The sequence below is a fragment of the Enhydra lutris genome, unplaced genomic scaffold (assembly GCF_002288905.1).
Source record: "Enhydra lutris kenyoni isolate GAN:26980312 unplaced genomic scaffold, ASM228890v2 scaffoldscaffold21, whole genome shotgun sequence".
Classification (NCBI taxonomy): domain Eukaryota; kingdom Metazoa; phylum Chordata; class Mammalia; order Carnivora; family Mustelidae; genus Enhydra; species Enhydra lutris.
The window spans coordinates 22,098,997-22,117,736 of NW_019154105.1; positions in this window are offsets into that span (position 1 = coordinate 22,098,997).

The window sequence follows — 18,740 nt, forward strand, 5'->3', positions numbered from 1 at the left end:
TGCTCGGTGGAGCCTGCTTCCTCCTCTCTCTCTCTCTGTCTCTCTGCCTACTTGTGGTCTCTGTCTGTCAAATAAATAAAATCTTAAAAAAAAAAAAACGAATCCTCTGTTTTTGAAGTTGTACACTGAAATTTTCTATATGAGTAGAATTTTATAACTTTATAGAATATACTTGGCAAAATGCCCCCGTGTTCATTATCTTAAGAACATTATTTCCTGTTCTGGATGTCAATGAGAAAAAATGTTGTTCATTTACTTAAAAAGTTTTTTCTTAAAATAAACTGAACCACATGTGGTTTGTCAGGCATAATATGCTTTTTTTTGTAGAGACTGAGTTTTTAGATATGTTGTGATATGAGATGTATATGCCAAAACATAAGTTTTTCTCTATAAAAAGAGAAGATTATGACTTTTTCCTTTTCCAAGGAATTAGCTGGTGAGACTTCAGAAAAACTATAAAGATTGCTTTGTCTCAACAAAGTATCCACACATTCAGATACTTTTTCATAATTTTTTCATTGTATGTTTTCTTATATTCTTTCCACACATAATCACCTTTATTTAGTGTATATCAGGTACTATACTACATATTAAAAGCACACATGACTCAATCATATAGTCCTTTCTCTCAAAGAGATCACAGTCAAGTTGAAGAAATATACAAAAACAAAAGCAAAAATGCAGTGCAGAACACTATACATTGACTCACTGACATAGAATAGTGGTATGAGACAGGAAATTAACTAATAACACCTGATAATATAACTAGAGACATACACAAACCATGGAATTGTTTCAGAACAAATCCAAAGAATAATAATTTACACAAATCAACCATCTGACACTTGAGTACCTTCTACAGTCCCTGCTCAGTGATAGTTAAGCTTATGTTGATGATTTTCATTGACAAGTAATTCCAATTCCATCTACAGCTAGCTCTGATGTTAACACAAAAATTGAAAAGAAAAAAATATTAGGATGGACTCTGTCCCTTCAAAGTTGATGCTCATTAGTGTTTTTTCATCCACTGGAGAATGAATATAATCTCTTTTCCACGTGTCAGCCCTTCAAGTACATAAAAACAACAAGAGTTATTTGTTTTGTTTATCTCCTTCAAACTGCAAAACATCACAGCAAAGTTATTAAAACTTTGTTTTTTATATTAAACAGAAATTTGTAAGAGGATAGAGAGGAAGAAAATATTAAAGAGAATGTGTACTTAATTCAAACATATAAAGAAAAAATAGGCAATGAGAAAAATAATGAAATTAAACTAATGGGTTCATCAAATATGATAAAGAATTTTCAAACTATTAAGGAAACATCAGTTCAATAACTATCCCTCAAAAAATAAAAATAACAAGTGAATGGCAATTCATAGAAAAAATAGAATAGTAAATATGCATTCAGAAAAAATTGTCACTTGCTAGAAAAAGTGACATTAAAAAACATATGGCATCATTTTATAAGGGCTAAATTTTATTTTTTATTTTTAATGCTTTTTTTGTATAGATCGCTATGTTGTTGTTTTTTTATATTTTATTTATTTATTTGGCAGACAGAGATCACAAGTAGGCAGAGAGGCAGGAAGAGAGAGAAGGGGAAGCAGGCTCCCTGCTGAGCAGAGAGTCCGATGCAGGGCTCGATTCCAGGACCCTGAGATCATACCCTGCACTGAAGACAGAGACTTTAACCCATTGAGCCAACCAGGTGCCCCTAGATCGCTATGTTTTAAAAATGATGATTTTAGTGCTGGTGGTTAAAGTGAAATAATAAGTACTAGATGGAATTTTAAATCAGTAAGTTATGTTTTAAATATTTGTACTTGGAGTAAAAATAATAATAATAACTATATGTAATAGTTATTCAGCATTTCCTATTGCAGAGCACTATGTGAGGTTTGTATATATCTCATATAAATTCCATATAAACCCAAAAATGTAGCTGCTTTCATATTACCTTCATTTTATAGATAAGATTTCTCAAGGTCATACATATTTCAAGCAATGGAACCAGGACTGATACCTAGGCCTAACATCAGTTCACTTTCCATATGAACTAGGCCCAAGGAAATAATGCCACAGAAGGAAAAAAAAAACAAACAGGAGTTAAACAAACAAACACTCAAAGTCAATCGTCAATAGGTCAGAGCCTTGGAACAAACTCTGAGGAGGCTCAATATGATGTGTTTATTTAAAATGGGTATTCCATGTTGAATTGTGACAGAATTTTCATTTTTCGAGCTTTGAATGCAAAGCCTTGAAAGAAGTGGCAGAAACAGAAGCACCAGGGAAAAATAACAGCAGAGAAGAGCTGAGTCACAGTTAAAGCAGAGATATTTATGCAGGTGACAATGAATAGTTGCTCTGGGGTAATTCTGAGATGGTGTAATTGAGAAAGCAGTGATTCTCAAAATTGGCTACACATTAGATTACTCAGGGAGTTTTCAAAATCTCGAGGTCCAGGCTGAATGAATCCCAGCCCAGAATCTCTGGGGACATGAGGTTACAGTGTTTGTTTAAAAAGGTCCTTAGGTTATTTCCAAAGTACAGCCAAGGTTGAGAGTCACTAACTGTACATTACTGTCTGATCACTAGATCAGCTGTTGACTCCTAGAAAACAAGAAGCTATTGCTTTGTTCTCCTTAACACTGAGTTATTAAGTTGTGACCTGGTTGCCTAGGTCATCTTACACCATTGGTCCTTTAACTCCTCATCAGAATTATCTGGAGGACCACTTATAATACAGACTGTTATGTCCCTTCCCAGAGATTTTCATTTAATAATAGATCAGGAGTCGGGTCTGAAAATTTGCATTTTCCCAAGTGATCCTAATGCTAGTGATCTATGGGCCACACTTTAAGAACCAGTGCCTTATATTACAGAAGAATTAGGAGATTGGGAGAAAGTAAAAATGAGAAGGAGAGAAGGAAAGAAGACTGTTTTAGGCTTGGAATAATCTGAATAAATATACATTTGTGAAAGATGGCGGTATGTCCATAGAATTTAAGAAGTTCACTGGGACTGTAGTGGTGGGAACAAAGCAGAGAGGCAGGAAATGACACAGGTAGAGGAGGCTGTGAAAGCCAAATCAAGAATGTGAATTTCATCCTATAAGGAATGGTAATGTCTGACCAAAGATGGGAATAAGAAAGATAATTCTGGTCTTAGTATGTTAGTGATTGAAACTGATCCTTATTTAAAAAAAAAAAAAAAAAGCAAAAAAGCCCTAAAATACACACTTCTTGAGATATTTTTTTCACAAGGAACATTTTGGAAACTTGATAATAGACACACGTATAATATTCCGAAATGTGGCATTTTAAAAGTGGAGATTATAAAATAATAAATTGAAGTTTTAGATATATAGAACACAGTAAGAAAATTATTTTTCAAGATAATTGGAATTTCTGACTCCAAAAACTACAAAACTATTTTTTCATTTAATTTAACTTTTTTTCAGTGTTCCAAAATTCATTGTTTATGTACCACACCCAGTGCTCCATGCAATATATGCCCTACATAGTAACCACCACAAGGCTCATCCCAACTCCCACCCCACCCCTTCCAAAACCCTCAATTTGTTTCTGAGAGTCCACATTATCTCATGATTTGTTTCCGCCTCTGATTTCCCGCAACTCACTTCTCTTCTCCATCTCCCAATGTCCTCCGTGTTATTCCTTATGCTCCACAAGTAAGTGAAATTATATTATAATTGAGTGTCTCTGCTTCACTTATTTCACTCAGCAAAATCTCGTCAGTCCCATCCATGTTGATACAAAAGTTGGGTATACATCCTTTCTGATGGAGGCATAATACTCCATTGTATATATGGACCATATCTTCTTTATCCATTAGTCCGTTGAAGGGCATCTTGGTTCTTTCCACGGCTTGGCGACTATGGCCATTACTGCTAGGAACATTGGGGTACAGATAGCCCTTCTTTTCACTGCATCTATATCTTTGGGGTACTCAGTGGTGCAATTGTAGGGCCATATGGTAGCTCTTTTTTAATTTCTTAAGGAATCTCGCACCGTTTTCCAAAGTGGCTACACCAACTTGCATTCCTACCAACGGTGTAAGAGGGCTCCCCTTTCTCCACATCCTCTCCAACACACGTTGTTTACTGTCTTGTTGATGTTGGCCATTCTAACTGGTGTAAGTTGGTATCTCAATGTGGTTTTGATTTGAATCTCCCTGATGGCCAGTGATGATGAACATTTTTTCATGTGTCTGTTAGCCATTTGTATGTCTTCTTTGAAGAAGTGTCCATGTCTCTGCCCACTTTTTGATGTGATCATCTGTTTTTTTGGGTGTTGAGTTTGAGGAGTTCTTTATAGATCTTGGATATCAGCCCTTTTTCTGTGGTGTCATTTGCAAATATCTTCTCCCATTCTGTGGGTTGCCTCTTTGTTTTGTTGACTGTTTCCTTTGCTGTTCAGAAGATTTTGGTCTGGATGAAGTTCCAAAAGTTCATTTTTGCCTTTGTTTCCCTTGCCTTTGGAAACATGTCTTGAAAGAAATTGCTGTGGCTGATGTTGAAGAGGTTACTGCCTATGTTTCCTCTAGGATTTTGATAGATTCCTGCCTCACGTCGAGGTCTTTTATCCATTTCAGGTTTATCTTTGTGTATGGTGTAAGAGAATGGTTGAGTTTCATTCTTCTATACATAGCTGTCCCATTTTCCCAGCACCATTTCTTTTTTTTTTTATTTTTTATTTTTTTTATTTATTCATTTGGCAGATAGAGACCACAAGTAGGTAGAGAGACAGGCAGAGAGAGAGGAGGAAGCAGGCTCCCCACTGAGCAGAGAGCCCGATGCGGGGCTCGATCCCAGGACCCTGGGATCATGACCTGAGCCGAAGGCAGAGGCTTTAACCCACTGAGCCACCCAGGTGCCCCCCAGCACCATTTCTTGAAGAGACTTTTTCCCACTGGATATTGTTTCCTGCTTTGTTGAGGATTATTTGACCATAGAGTTGCGGGTCCATATCTGGGCTCTCTACTCTGTTCCAACTGGTCTATGTGTCTGTTCTTGTGCCAGTACCATGCTGTCTTGGTGAGCACAGCTTTGTAGTAAAGCTTGAAATCAGGCAACGTGATGCCCCCAATTTTGTTTTCCTTTTTCAACATTTCCTTAGCAATTTGGGGTCTTTTCTGGTTCCATACAAATTTCAGGATTGTTTGTTCTAGCACTTTGAAAAACACTGGTGGAATTTTGATTGGGATGGCATTGAAAGTATAGATTGCTCTGGGCAGTATAGACATTTTAACAATGTTTATTCTTCCGATCCAGGAGCATGGAATGCGTTTCCATCTTTTTGTGTCTTCTTCAATTTCTTTCATGAGTGTTCTGGAGTTCCCCGAGTACAGCTTTGGTTACATTTATTCCCAGGTATCTTACGGTTCTTGGTGCTATAGTAAATTGAATCGATTCTCTAATTTCCCTTTCTATATTTTCATTGTTAGTGTATAAGAAAGCAACTGATTTCTGTACAATGATTTTGTGTCCTGCCGCATTACTGAATTGCTGTATGAGTTCTAGTAGTTTGGCAGTGGAGTCTTTTGGGTTTTCGGTATAAAGTATTATGTCATCTGCAAAGAGAGAGAGAGAGTTTGACTTCTCTTTGCCAATTTGAATACCTTTTATTTCTTTTTGTTGTCTGATTGCTGTTGCTAGGACTTCTATTACTATGTTGAACAGCAGTGGCAAGAGTGGGCATCCTTGTCGTGTTCCTGATCTCACAGCAAAGGCTGTCAGCTTTTCCCCATTGAGCATGATATTTGCTGTGGGTTTCTCATAGATTTTACGAGGTTGAGGAATGTTCCCTCTCTCCTTATACTTTGAATCATTTTAATCAGACATGGATGCTGTATTTTTTCAAAATTTTTTTCTGCATCAAATGAGAGGACCATGTGGTTCTTCTCTCTTCTCTTATTGATTTGTTCTATTACATTGATTGATTTGTAAATGTTGAACCACCCTTACATCCCATGGATAAATCCCACCTGGTCATGGGGGATAATCTTTTTAATGTACTGTTGGATCCTATTAGCTAGATCTTGTTGAGAATCTTGGCATCCATATTCATCAGGAATATTGGTCCAAAATTCCCATTTTTAGTGAGGTCTTTGCCTGGTTTGGGGATCAGGGTAATGCTGGCTTCATAAAAAGACTCTGGAAGTTTTCCTTCTGTTTCTATTTTTTGAAACAGCTTCAGGAGAAGAGGTATTATTTCTGTAAATGTTTGGTAGAATTCCCCAGGAAATCTGTCAGGTCCTAGGCTCTTGTTTTTTGGGAGATTTTTGATCACTGCTTCAATCTCGTTAGTAGATATTGGTCTATTCAGGTTGTCAGTTTCTTCTTGTTTCAGTCTTGGAAGTTTATACGTTTCCAGGAATGCATTCATTTCTTCTAGGTTGCTTAACTTACTGGCATATTGCTGTTGATAATAATTTCTGATGATTGTTTCTATTTCTTTGGTGTTAGTCGTGATCTTCCCTTCTCATTCATAATTTATTAATTTGGTATATCTCTCTTTTCTTTTGGATTAGTTTGGCCGGGGGCTTATTGATCTTTTGATTCTTTCAAACAACCAGCTTCTAGTTTCATTGATGTGTTCTACTGTATCCCTAGTTTCTATCTCATTGATCTCTGCTCTAATCATGATTATTTCCCTTCTTGTCTGTGGGGTTGGCTTAATTTGTTGTTGATTCTCCAGTTCTTTAAGGTGTAAAGAGAGCTGGTGTATTCTGGATTTTTCAATTTTTTTGAGGGAGGCTTGATAGCTATAAATTTTCCCCTTAGGACAGCCTTTGCCATCTCCCATAGGCTTTGGACCGAAGTGTCTTCATTCTCATTGGTTTCCATGAATTGTTTAAGTTCTTCTTTGATTTCCTGGTTAATCCAAACATTCTTAAGCAGGGTGGTCTTTAGCTTTCAGGTGTTTGAATTCTTTCCAAACCTTTTCTTGTGGTTGAGTTCCAGTTTCAAAGCATTGTGGTCTGAGTATATGCAGGGAATAATCTCAGTCTTTTGGTATTGGTTGACCCCTGATTTGTGAGCCAGTATGATCTATTCCGGAGAAAGTTCCATGTGCACTGGAGAAGAATGAGTATTCTGTTGTTTTAGCATGGAATGTTCTGTATATATCTATGATGTCCATCTGGACCAATGTGTCATTCAACGCTCGTTTCTTTATTGATTTTCTACTTGAATGATCTGTTTATTACTGAGAGTGGTGTGTTAAGATCCCCTACTATTAATGTGTTCATATTAATATGACTCTTTATTTTGATTAACAGCTATCTTATGTAGCTGGCTGCTCCTGTATTGGGGACATAAATATTTACAATTGTTAGATCTTCTTGGTGGATAGACCTTTTAAGAATGATGTAGTGTCCTTCTGTATCTCTGATGATAGTCTTTAGTTTATAATCTAATTTATCTTATGAGATAATTGCTACCCCAGCCTTCTTTTGTGTCCCATTGGCATGAAAAATGCTTCTCCATCCCTTCACTTTCAGTCTGGATGTATCCTTAGTTTCCAAATGGGTCTCTTGTAGACAACATATGGATGGGTCCATAATTTTAGCTAATCTGAAACCCTGTGCTGTTTTATGGGAATGTTTAGGCCATTCACGTTGAGAGTGATTATTGAAAGTTACGTTTTTATTGACATCATATTGCCTGTGAAGTTCTCATTTCTATAGATTGTCTTTATAAATTTCTGTTTTATGACACACTTTGGATTCTTTCTTCTTTTACATACCCCCCTTAATATTTCTTATAGTGTTGGCTTGGTGGTCACATACTCTTTTAAACCTTTCCAGTCTTAGAAGCTCTTTATCTTTCTATCCATTTTGAATGTCAACCTTGCTGGATAAAGTATTCTTGGCTACATGTTCTTCTCATTTAGTGCCCTGAATATGTCTTGCCAGCCCCTTCTGGCTTGTCAAGTTTCTGTGACAGGTCTGACATTATTCTGATGGACACTCCTCTGTATGTAAGGAATCTCTTCTCCTTAGCTGCCCTCAAAAGCCCTTTTCTAAAATTATGAATCACCAGTCTTACAATCAAGTGCCTTGAGGACTTTCTAGATTCCTTCATTTTTGGGGGTGATCTTTCTACCTCTAGGACATGAACCCTGCTTCCATTCCCCAGATTGGGAAAATTTTCATGGAGAATTTGTTCAACTATATCTTTTAGTCTTCTTTCTTTTTCCTCCCCCACAGGGATTCCAATAATTCTTATGTTGGAATGTTTCCTGGTGTCATTTATTTCCCTAATTCTGTTTTCATGGCTTCTAAGCTATTTGTTCCAGGCCTCCTCCTGATCCTTTTTCTCTATCAGTTTGTCCTCTGGAACACTAATTCTATCTTCTGGCTCAGTTACACTATCTGTTGGAGTATTTAGATTAGAATGGATCTCATTGATAGCATTTTTAACTTCTTCCTGGGTGGCTTTCACTTTTGCCCTAATTGATTCCATGTTGTCCCTAATGGTATTCTTCAACCTAGCCATTGCCTGGATAATTATCACTCTGAATTCTGTTTCTGACATACTGTTTATGTCCATACCCAGTAACTGATGGAGAAGACACAGTCTCTGAATTTTTCCTCTGTTGGATGTTCCTCCTCCTAGTCATTTTGGTGAGAGGTGGTTGAGGGGATATGTAGCTGAATATATCAACTGTGATCCAGCTTGCAAGGTGCACTCTGGAACACTTCTGAGCAATCAGAAGTCTCCACCAAAAAGAAAAAAAATAAAAGAAAAAGAGAGAAAGAGAGAGACAGGAAAAAAAAGAAAAAACAAAACAGAAGACCCAACTAGAGTGGGCCCCCAAAGTAAGATTTATAAGGTATACAAACAAAAATGGACAAACAAAAAGACCAATAAAAGTAAATGACAAGGAAAAAAAAAAAAGAACCCAGCCAAAATGAACCCCAAGGATGAGATTTATATAATACCAGAACAAAAACAAATACACAGGAACACTGACAGAAGAAAAAGATGGGAGGGTGGTTATAAATCCTCGATGTGGTTGAGGAAGTTTATTTTGATTCTTCCTGGATGTATTTTGATATCTTTGTTAAAGGACTCAACTATCCTGAGATAAAGGGAGATTAAAACCGGTTTATATATAGGGGTAGTATTGATTAGGGAAAGAGGATTACTTTGAAGCTTGTATCTATATGTATATTTTTTAAAAATGAAATAGAAGAGAAAAAGAAAAATACAGGTATATGCATGAAAAAAGTTCAAGTTAAAAGGTTATTATGGAATGCCTCTACTTATAATGGTAACTAGGTTTAAAATAATTAAAAAGAACAAGAATAGTGAGAATGAATTAAAAATAAAAGTTGCTTCTATGAAATATACAGGTTTTAGGGCAATATCGAGAGCTTAATATATTGTTTTCCCCTGATATGGTAGTTTTACAGTTTTATAGGGACCGTGTGGTGGTTGTCCTCTCATTCTTTTGGCTGGTTTCTGGGGGAAGGGCTGTCGCATTTTTTTTTTCATCAGTCTTATTTGTGTTTAGTCCTCCTGTCCCCTATCAAGGGGCTGGGCTCTGTGGAAACCCATTTCTCAGGCTTTTGATCTCTGGAGGATTTTGTTCTTTGGCGGCTTTTTGTGGCTGTTCGGAGGTTTAGTGGAAAGCAAACTGTGCCCAGACCTCTGTCTCAGAGAGAAGCCTCAGTCTGCTTCCCTCTGGGTGGTCCAGAACATACAGACTGCCCCTCTGCAAACTCCGCTGAGCTGTGCAACCTCCCACAGGCAGTGCACGTCCCCAGCCACCATCTCAGGGGTTACCCAAAGTGCTTGTCTGTCCTGCACCCACCATGCCAAAACTTTGAGTGATAATGGTCCAGGGAGCTGGCTTCCAGTGGCTGTCTTTGCCAGGACTGCTGTCTGGAGTAGTTTCTTCAAGTCCAGGCTGGGAGTGTTCAGACTCTGGGCCAGTCCTAGAGACCACTGGCTAGCACCTACATGGAGCACTCTCAGGCGCAGGTGGGGTGTGCAGTTCAGACCCCAGCTTCACAGTGAGCACAGAGTGCAAATGGCTGTGGTTCTAGAAAGCACTCAACAGACTCCCTCATGTGGGGGCGGGAGTGTGCCCCGGCCCCAGCAGTGGTGCAAGCCACGCAACCCTAGGGGCTCCGGGACCAGGAACTGGAGGTTCTGCTGCCACACTCTCTCTGGTACAGATGGTCGCCTGTGGTGGCCGCCCTGGCTCCATGAGCTTAGGCTGTGCCCATAACCCCCTGATTCCACCAGTTTCCCTTTAAGATCTTTTGCTCTTTTTGAGTGATTTTACCTCCAAGTCAATGCTGGTCCTCAATCACAGGGCACTTTCATATTGGGGTATTACTTTCCAATGGGTTTCTTCTGGTGGCTCCCTCCTCCTTCTGTTTTTCCTCCAATGTCAGTCCAATCATTCCCAGTACACTTTACCTGTCCACTGGTGTTTTCTGTACCTGGAAGATCCAGAGGTATATAATCCTACATCTCAGACTGGTTTCATGGGTATTCAGAGTGTTCTTGTAGATAGTTAGCTCACTTTAGGGGACTGATTGAAACAGGGTCTGCTACTTCTCTGCCATCTTGCCCCTCCTCCATCTCCCATAGTCTACAGAACTATTTCTTAATGGTGCTTCAAAACTAGAATTTCTGTCTTCAGGTTTTTTTTTTTTCAATACTTTATTTATTTATTAGAGAGAGAGAGAGCATGAGGAGGGAGTGGGAGGGGCAGAGAGAGAAGGATAAGCAGACTCCCCCTGAACAGGGAGCCCAGTGCAGGGCTTGAATCCAGGAGCCTGGCATCATGACCTGAACAGAAGGCAGATGCTTAACCAATGGAGCCACCCAGGTATCCCTCTGTTCTTCAAGTTTTTGAGAATATCTATATATGTCTCCATATGTGTGTTTACATTTGTTTACTATTAATTTCTGCTTTACCCTGAAAAAGATTTCAAATGTATTCTGTTATTCATTAATATAAGGGATAGATTTTCAGTTAAAAAACACTTTTCTAAAGAGCTTCCTAGATAAGCAAAAACTAAAGGAATTCGTGAACACTAAACAAGCTCTGCAAGAAATACTAAAGGGGACACTTATAGTGGGAAAGAGAGACCAAAAGCAACAATAGTGGGAAAGAGAGACCAAAAGCAACAAAGACTGGAAAGGAACAGGGAAAATCTGCAGGAATGGTGACTTAATGGGTAATACAGTGGCATTAAATTCATACATATCAATAATTACTCTGCATGAATCAAAAGACATAGGATATCAGAATGGGAAAAAAACAAGATCCATCAATGCTGCTTACAAGAGACTCATTTTATACCTAAAAACACTTCTAGATTGAAGGCGAGGGGGTAGAGGGGGGCCTGGCTGGCTCAGTGGGTTAAGTATCTGATTCTTGATTTCAGCTCTGGTCATGATCTCAGGGTCATGAGATTGGGCTCCATGCTCAGCACAGATATTGCCTGAGCTTCTCTTTCTTCCTCTGCCTCTGTCCCTCACCTCATAACTCTCCTAGAAAGAAAGAAACAGAAGGAAGGAAGGAAAGAAGAAGGAAGGAAGGAAGGAAGGAAGGAAAGAAGGAAGGACGGGAAGGTAGAGAAGCATCTATCATGCTAATGAACATCAAAAGAAGGCTGGAGTAGTCATACTTATATCAGACAATCTAGATTTTAAATCAAAGACTGTAATAAGAGATGAAGAAGGGAACTATATCATAATAAAGGGGTCTATCCAAACAGAAGATCTAACAATAGTAAATATTTATGCCCCCATCTTGAGAGCAGCCAAATATATAAATCAATTAATAATAGAAAGAAACACATTGACAATAAAAAAATTAGTGTAGGGCTTTAACACCCAACTCACACCAGTGGACAGATTATCTAAGCAGAAGATCAACAAGGGATCAATGTATTTGAATGACACACTGGACCAGACAGACTGAACAGACATATTCAGAACATTTCATCCTAAAACAGCAGAATACACATTCTTTTTGAGTGCACATGGAACATTCTCCAGAATAGATCACATACTGAAGTCACAAATCAGGCCTCAATCAGAACAAAAAGACTGATATCATACTATGCATATTTTCAGACCACAATGCTATGAAATTGAAGTCAACCACAAGAAAAAATTTGGAAAGACAACAAGTACATGGAGGTTAAAGAACATTATACTAGAGAATGAAAGGGTCAACCAGGAAATTAAAAAATACATGAAATCAAATGAAAATGAAACACAAGTCCAAAACCTTTGGGACACAGCAAAAGCAGTCCTAAGAGGGAAGTATATAGCAATACAAGCCTTCCTCAAGAAGTAAGAAAACTCTCAAATACACAACCTAACTTACACCTAAAGGAGCTGGAAAAAGAACAGCAAATAAAACCTAAAACCAGCAGAAAAAGGGAAATAATAATTAAGATTAGAGCAGAAATAAATGATATACAAATTTAAAAAACCAGTAGAACAAATCATTGGAACTAGGAGCTGATTCTTTGAAAGAATTAACAAAATTGATAAACCTCTAGGCAGACTTATCAAAAAGAAAAGAGAAAGGACCCAAATAAATAAAATCATGAATGAAAGAGGAGAGATCACAACTAACACCAAAGAAATACAAACAATTATAAGAACATATTATGATCAATTATATGACAAGAAATTGGGCAATCTAGAAGAAATGGATAATTCCTAGAAACATATAAACCTCCAAAACTAAAACAGAAAGAAATAGAAAATTTGAACAGACCCATAACCAGCAAAGAAAATGAATCAGTAATTAAGAATCTCCCAACAAACCAGAGTCCAGGGCCAGATGGCTTCCCAAGGGAACTCTACCAAGCATTTAAATAAGAATTAATACTTATTCTGCTGAAGCTGTTCCACAAAATAGAAATGGAAAGAAAACTTTCAAACTCATTCTATGAGGTCACCATTATCTTGATTTCAGGGCCAAAGACCCCACTAAAAAAGAATTACAGACTAATATCACTGATGAACATGGATGCAAAAATTCTCAACAAAATACTAGCTTATCAGATCCAAAATACATTAAAAGGATAATTCACCACGATCAAGTGAGACTTATTCCTGGGCTGCAGGGGTGGTTCAATATCCACAAATCAATTAATCTGATGCATTGCATTAATAAAAGAAAGGATAAAAACCATATGATCCTCTCCATGGAAGGAGAAAAAGCATTCGACAAAATACAGCATCATTTCTTGATTAAAGCCCTCAAGTAAGTAGGGTTAAAAGGAACATACCTCAGCATCATTAAGACTATATATGAAAGACTTTAAAATCATCCTCAATGGGGAAACACTGAGACCTTTTCCCTTATGGTCAGGAACAGGGAAGTCCACTCTCACTACTGTTGTTCAGCACAGTACTGGAAGTCCTAGCTCAGCAATCAGACAACAAAAAGAAATAAAAGGCATCCTAATGGGCAAGGAAGAAGTCAAACCTTCACTCTTCATAGACGACATGATATACTATGTAGAAAACCCAAAAGACTCCACCAAAAAATTGCTAGAATTGATAGAGGAATCAACAAAGGTATAAGATATAAAATCAATGCACAGAAGTCTGTTGCATCTCTATACACTAACAATGAAGTAGCAGAAAGAGAAATCAAGGAATCGATCCCATTTACAACTGCACCAAAAACCGTAAGATAGGAATCTTGGGATTCCTAGGAATAAACTTAACCAAAGAGGTAAAAGATCTGTAATGCTGCAAACTATAGAATACTTATGAAAGAAATTGAAGAAGATACAAAAAAATGGAAAAACACTCCTTGCTCATGGATTAGAAGAATAAATATTATTAAAATGTCTATACTACCGGGGAACCCTCCTACACTGTTGGTGGGAATGCAATCTGGTGCAACCACTCTGGAAAACAGCATGAGGTTCCTCAAAAAGTTGAAAATAAAGCTACCCTATGACCCAGCAATTGTACTACTGGGTATTTACCCTAAAGATACAAATGTAGTGATCTGAAGTGGCACGTGCACCCAAATGTTTATAGCAGCAATGTCCACAATAGCTAAACTATGGAAAGAACATAGGTGTCCCTCAACAGATGAATGGATAAAGAAGAGGTGGTATATATATATAATGGAATACTTTTTAGCCATCAAGAGAAATGAAATCTTGCCAATTGCGATGACTTGGATGGAACTAGAGGGTATTATGCTTAGCAAAATAAGTGAATCAGAGAAAGACAACTATCATATGATCTCCCTGATATGAGGAAGTGGAGATGCAACGTGGGGGACTTGGGGGGTAGGAAAAGAATAAATGAAACAAGATGGGATCGGGAGGGAGACAAACCATAACAGACTCTCAATGTCACAAAACAAACCGAGGGTGGCTGGGGGGAGGGAGGTAGGGAGAGTGTGGTGGGGTTATGGACATTGGGGAGGGTATGTGCTATGGTGAGTGCTGTGAAGTGTGTAAACCTGGCGATTCACAGACCTGTACCCCTGGGGCTAATAATACATTATATGTTTATAAGAAAATTTAAAAATTTAAAAAAAAATGTCTATACTACCTAAAGCAATCTACACATTCAATGCCTTCCCAATCAGAACAATACCAGCATTTTTACAGAGCTAAAATAAATAATTCTAAAATTTCTATAGAATCAGAAAAGACCCTGAATACTCAAAGTAATGTTGAGGGGGAAAAAAAAGCAAAGCAGAAGGCATCACAATTCTGGACTTTAAACTGTATTACAAAGCTGTAATCATCAACACGGTACAGCACTGATACAAAAACAGACACAGAGATCAATGCAACAGAATAGAGAACCTAGAAATGGACCTACAACTTTATGGCCAACTAATTTTCAACAAAGCAGGAAAGAATATCCAATGGAAAAAAACACTCTCTTCAACAAATGGTGTTGGGAAAACTGGAGAGTGAAATACAGAAGGATGACACTAAACCACTTTCTTACACCATACACAAAAATAAATTCAAAATGGAAGAAAGACCTTAATATGAGAAAGGAAACCATCAAAATCCTAAAGGAGAACACAGGTCAGGAATCTCTTTGATCTCAACCATAGCAACATTTTACTAGACATGTCTCTAGAGGCAAGGGAAATAAAAGTAAAAATGAACTATTAGGACCTCATCAAGATAAAAAGCTTCTGCACAGTGAAGGAAACATCAACAAAACTAAAAGGTAACCAACAGAATGGGAAAAGGTATTTAGAAATGACATATTGGATAAAGGGTTGGTATCCAAAATCTATAAAGAACTTTTCAAAATCAACACCCCCAAAACAAATAATTCAGTTAGGAAATGGGAAGAAGACACGCATAGACACTTTTCCAAAGAAAACAACCAGATGACTAACAGACACATGAAAAGATGCTCAACATAACTCATCATCAGGGAAATACAAATCAAAACCACAAGATACCACCTCACACCTGTTGGAATGACTAAAATTAACAACTCAGGAAACAACAGAGGTTGGCCAGGATGTGGAGAAAGGGGGACCCTTTTTCATTGTTGGTGGGAATGCAAACTGGCACAGTCACCCTGGAAAACATGCTGATTCCTCAAAAAGTTAAAAATAGTATACTACCCAACAATCCAATAATTGCTCTACTAAGTATGTATCCAAAGGATACAAATATGCTGACATGAAGGGGCACATGTACCCCAATGTTTATAGCAGCACTATCAACCATAGTTAAAATATGGAGAGAGCTCAAATGTCCACTGACTGATGATGAATGGATAAAGAACACACACACACACACACACACACACATACACACACACGATAGAATATTACTCAGCCATTGAAAGAATGAAATCTTGCCATTTGCAATGACATGGATATGGATAGAACTAGAGTGTATAATGCTAAGTGAAATAAGTCAGTCTGAGAAAGACAATTATATGATTTCACTCATATGTGGAATTTAAGAATAAAAACAGATGAATATAGAGGAAGGGAAGAAGAAATAAGATAAAAACAGAGAGGCAGACAAACTATATGAGACTTCTAAATATAGAAAACAAACTGCGGGTTGCTGGAGGAGGATGGGTTAAACGGGTAATGGGCATTAGGAAGGCACTTGTTGTGATGAACACTGGGTGTTCTGTGTAAGTGATGAATCACTAAGTTCTACTCCTGAAACTAATACTACACTATATGTTGCCTAACTTGAATTTAAATTAAAAATATACTTTTATGGAGAATTTTTATTGTTAAACAGCTTTATTTTCATTTCTGATGGTAGACTGATACACAGGTGAATTCATCTTTTTTATCTTCAGGAGATACATTTATTTATTGTTTTAGCTTGTGTAAAAAAGCTTTAAAAATAGTAATCACTCAGCTTCACACTCAGTTTTACCTGCTTTCATTCTATTGTTTAATATATCAGTTACAACAACTGTGACTACTTCAGCAAAGTTTATTAAAAGCCTAATGCTAGAAGTGGAAATGTTTTCTTCTCATTTATATTCAATCTTGAAAGTCTGAAACATTCATTTGCATTTGAGTTTATTCCTCAAGTTATCTAGCCCTCAGATACAATAAAAATATAAACTATAGATCACACTTGATTTAGTCTTGCCATTATTTTAATAATGATCTTTGATGAATCAGGAAAGTATAAATTACAAATATCACAATTTTCTTTCACTTTAGTATTATTTTTTTCAATCATTTGCAAGCCCATATATTTGATCTTGAAGAATGATCTTAAAACTTGAGTGTTTTCCTTGAGAACCTTTTTCTAAGCCTGAGTGCTGTATATAAATGTTCCAAAGGTGCAGAAGTCCCCATCCATTTGCATCTGATCAGTTCCCTTGGTCTCAGCAAAAAGATCCAAAGGTCCTTTTCCTTTAGACAATCACTTGGTTGGCCCCTTTATCTTTGCGTTAACTTATTCTCAGAAGTGATTACTTCAATCATGGTATCCTTAGATTACATGATATGCTTTGCTCAAAAATATTTTTTTAATGGGAATCATGATCAAAGACAATTTAGAGTTACAATGGAAAAAAAATATACCTAGCTTGAGGAAAACATTATTCACCACTGACAATGCAGCTTTGATAAGAAGATAGAAGTTGAGTGTCAGCTTACATGGGAAATTCAGGCCAAAGAACGGAGGGCCTGGACTAGCTATGCAGACCAGAGATGTCCCAGGAGAAGGTGACTCCAAAACCATTTTGAATGATTTCAAAACCATTTTGGATTCCATAAAGAACTTAGAATTCTACATTATATTAGGATTTTTCATTAATTAAAATATGGACTATAGTCAAATAAAATATATTTGTGTAAAAGAAGTGCTGCTTTTGACCCATGAGTAGAAAAAGAATATCAGAAAAAAAAGTTTAGGAATTTACAGTCACACTTATTATTCTTTCCCAATAGCATGAGATTTGGGGGTAAGGGTTTAAGGATCTTACAACCAGTTCTTTATCAAAATAATACTAACTACAAGATTTATTTTAATTTAGACATTCTAAGCTTTCTAAGATTTGGCATAATAATATAGAACATCAGGGAAGTAGGAAAGCAATGTAATATATTATTTGAAGAAGAAAAAAGCATGTGGTTTTAAAAAAGGCTTAAGATAAATTGTAAATTTCCATATAATAAGAAAATAAGGATGTAAATCATTTTAATATATTAAATATACACGTTGTAATATTATTTAAAAATTAAATAGTAAAAGGCAGAATTTAACTGGAATTAATATATATTATATATGGCATATTTGTGTAATATTATTATATAAAAATAATCTAAAACATACTATATAATAAATATAATATGTAATATTATAACATAACTATTAATTGATTCATTATAAAGCTAACTATATATCAGTAAGTATTTTTTAGTGGAAGATAAATAAATGTTCCTGGTTTTATTTGTTTTGTATCTAGACTATATTTCTTGACTCACTAACTCGTTTCAACTCAAGTGGTCCACATACTGGTAGGACATGAAACAGGGTAGTCGAGGATGACAACAGAAGAGTGAAGTGTTGCAACATTATATCTTAAGCTGGGATATGAAGAAAGTTAACATAGAGGGAACTGATAGAATGAGAGTAGATATAGGAGCCAATGGACTGGTGTGGTAAGGTCAAAGAACTATTGCATTAATAATGGCTGACTGAGAAGATAGGAAAGATAGGAGTCTAGAATGAAAGACATTTATGGGTCCCCTCTATTATCACCCTTAAGCCTGACTGAGCAACACAATATATTGATGACTTCTTTCTATTAATACAATAAAAAATAATTTACTCATTCAGACTTTTCAGATTTTTGACAAAGTTTGTATTATTATGTGCTATAATTCTAATATCCAGATAGCATGTGTGAGCACTGGCATGGGTGGGAAAGAGGGGCAGAGGGAGAGGAAGAGAGAGAGTTTTAAGCAGGCTCCGTGCCCAGCCCCAAGCCAGATGCAGGGTTCAATCTCACAATCCTGAGATCATGACCTAAGCCGAAACCAAGGGCTGGGTGCTTAACTGATTGACCCACCTAGGCCCCTGCCCTTAAAACCTATACTTTTATATAAATCTAGTCACACTCATACATCACATATACTTTACTCCCTTCTATGACATTTGTTCGTTATGAAAAAGAAGAAACCCTATAAAAACACACAATGAAGAAGGAAGTTACAAGTCATCAATTAGTAAGAT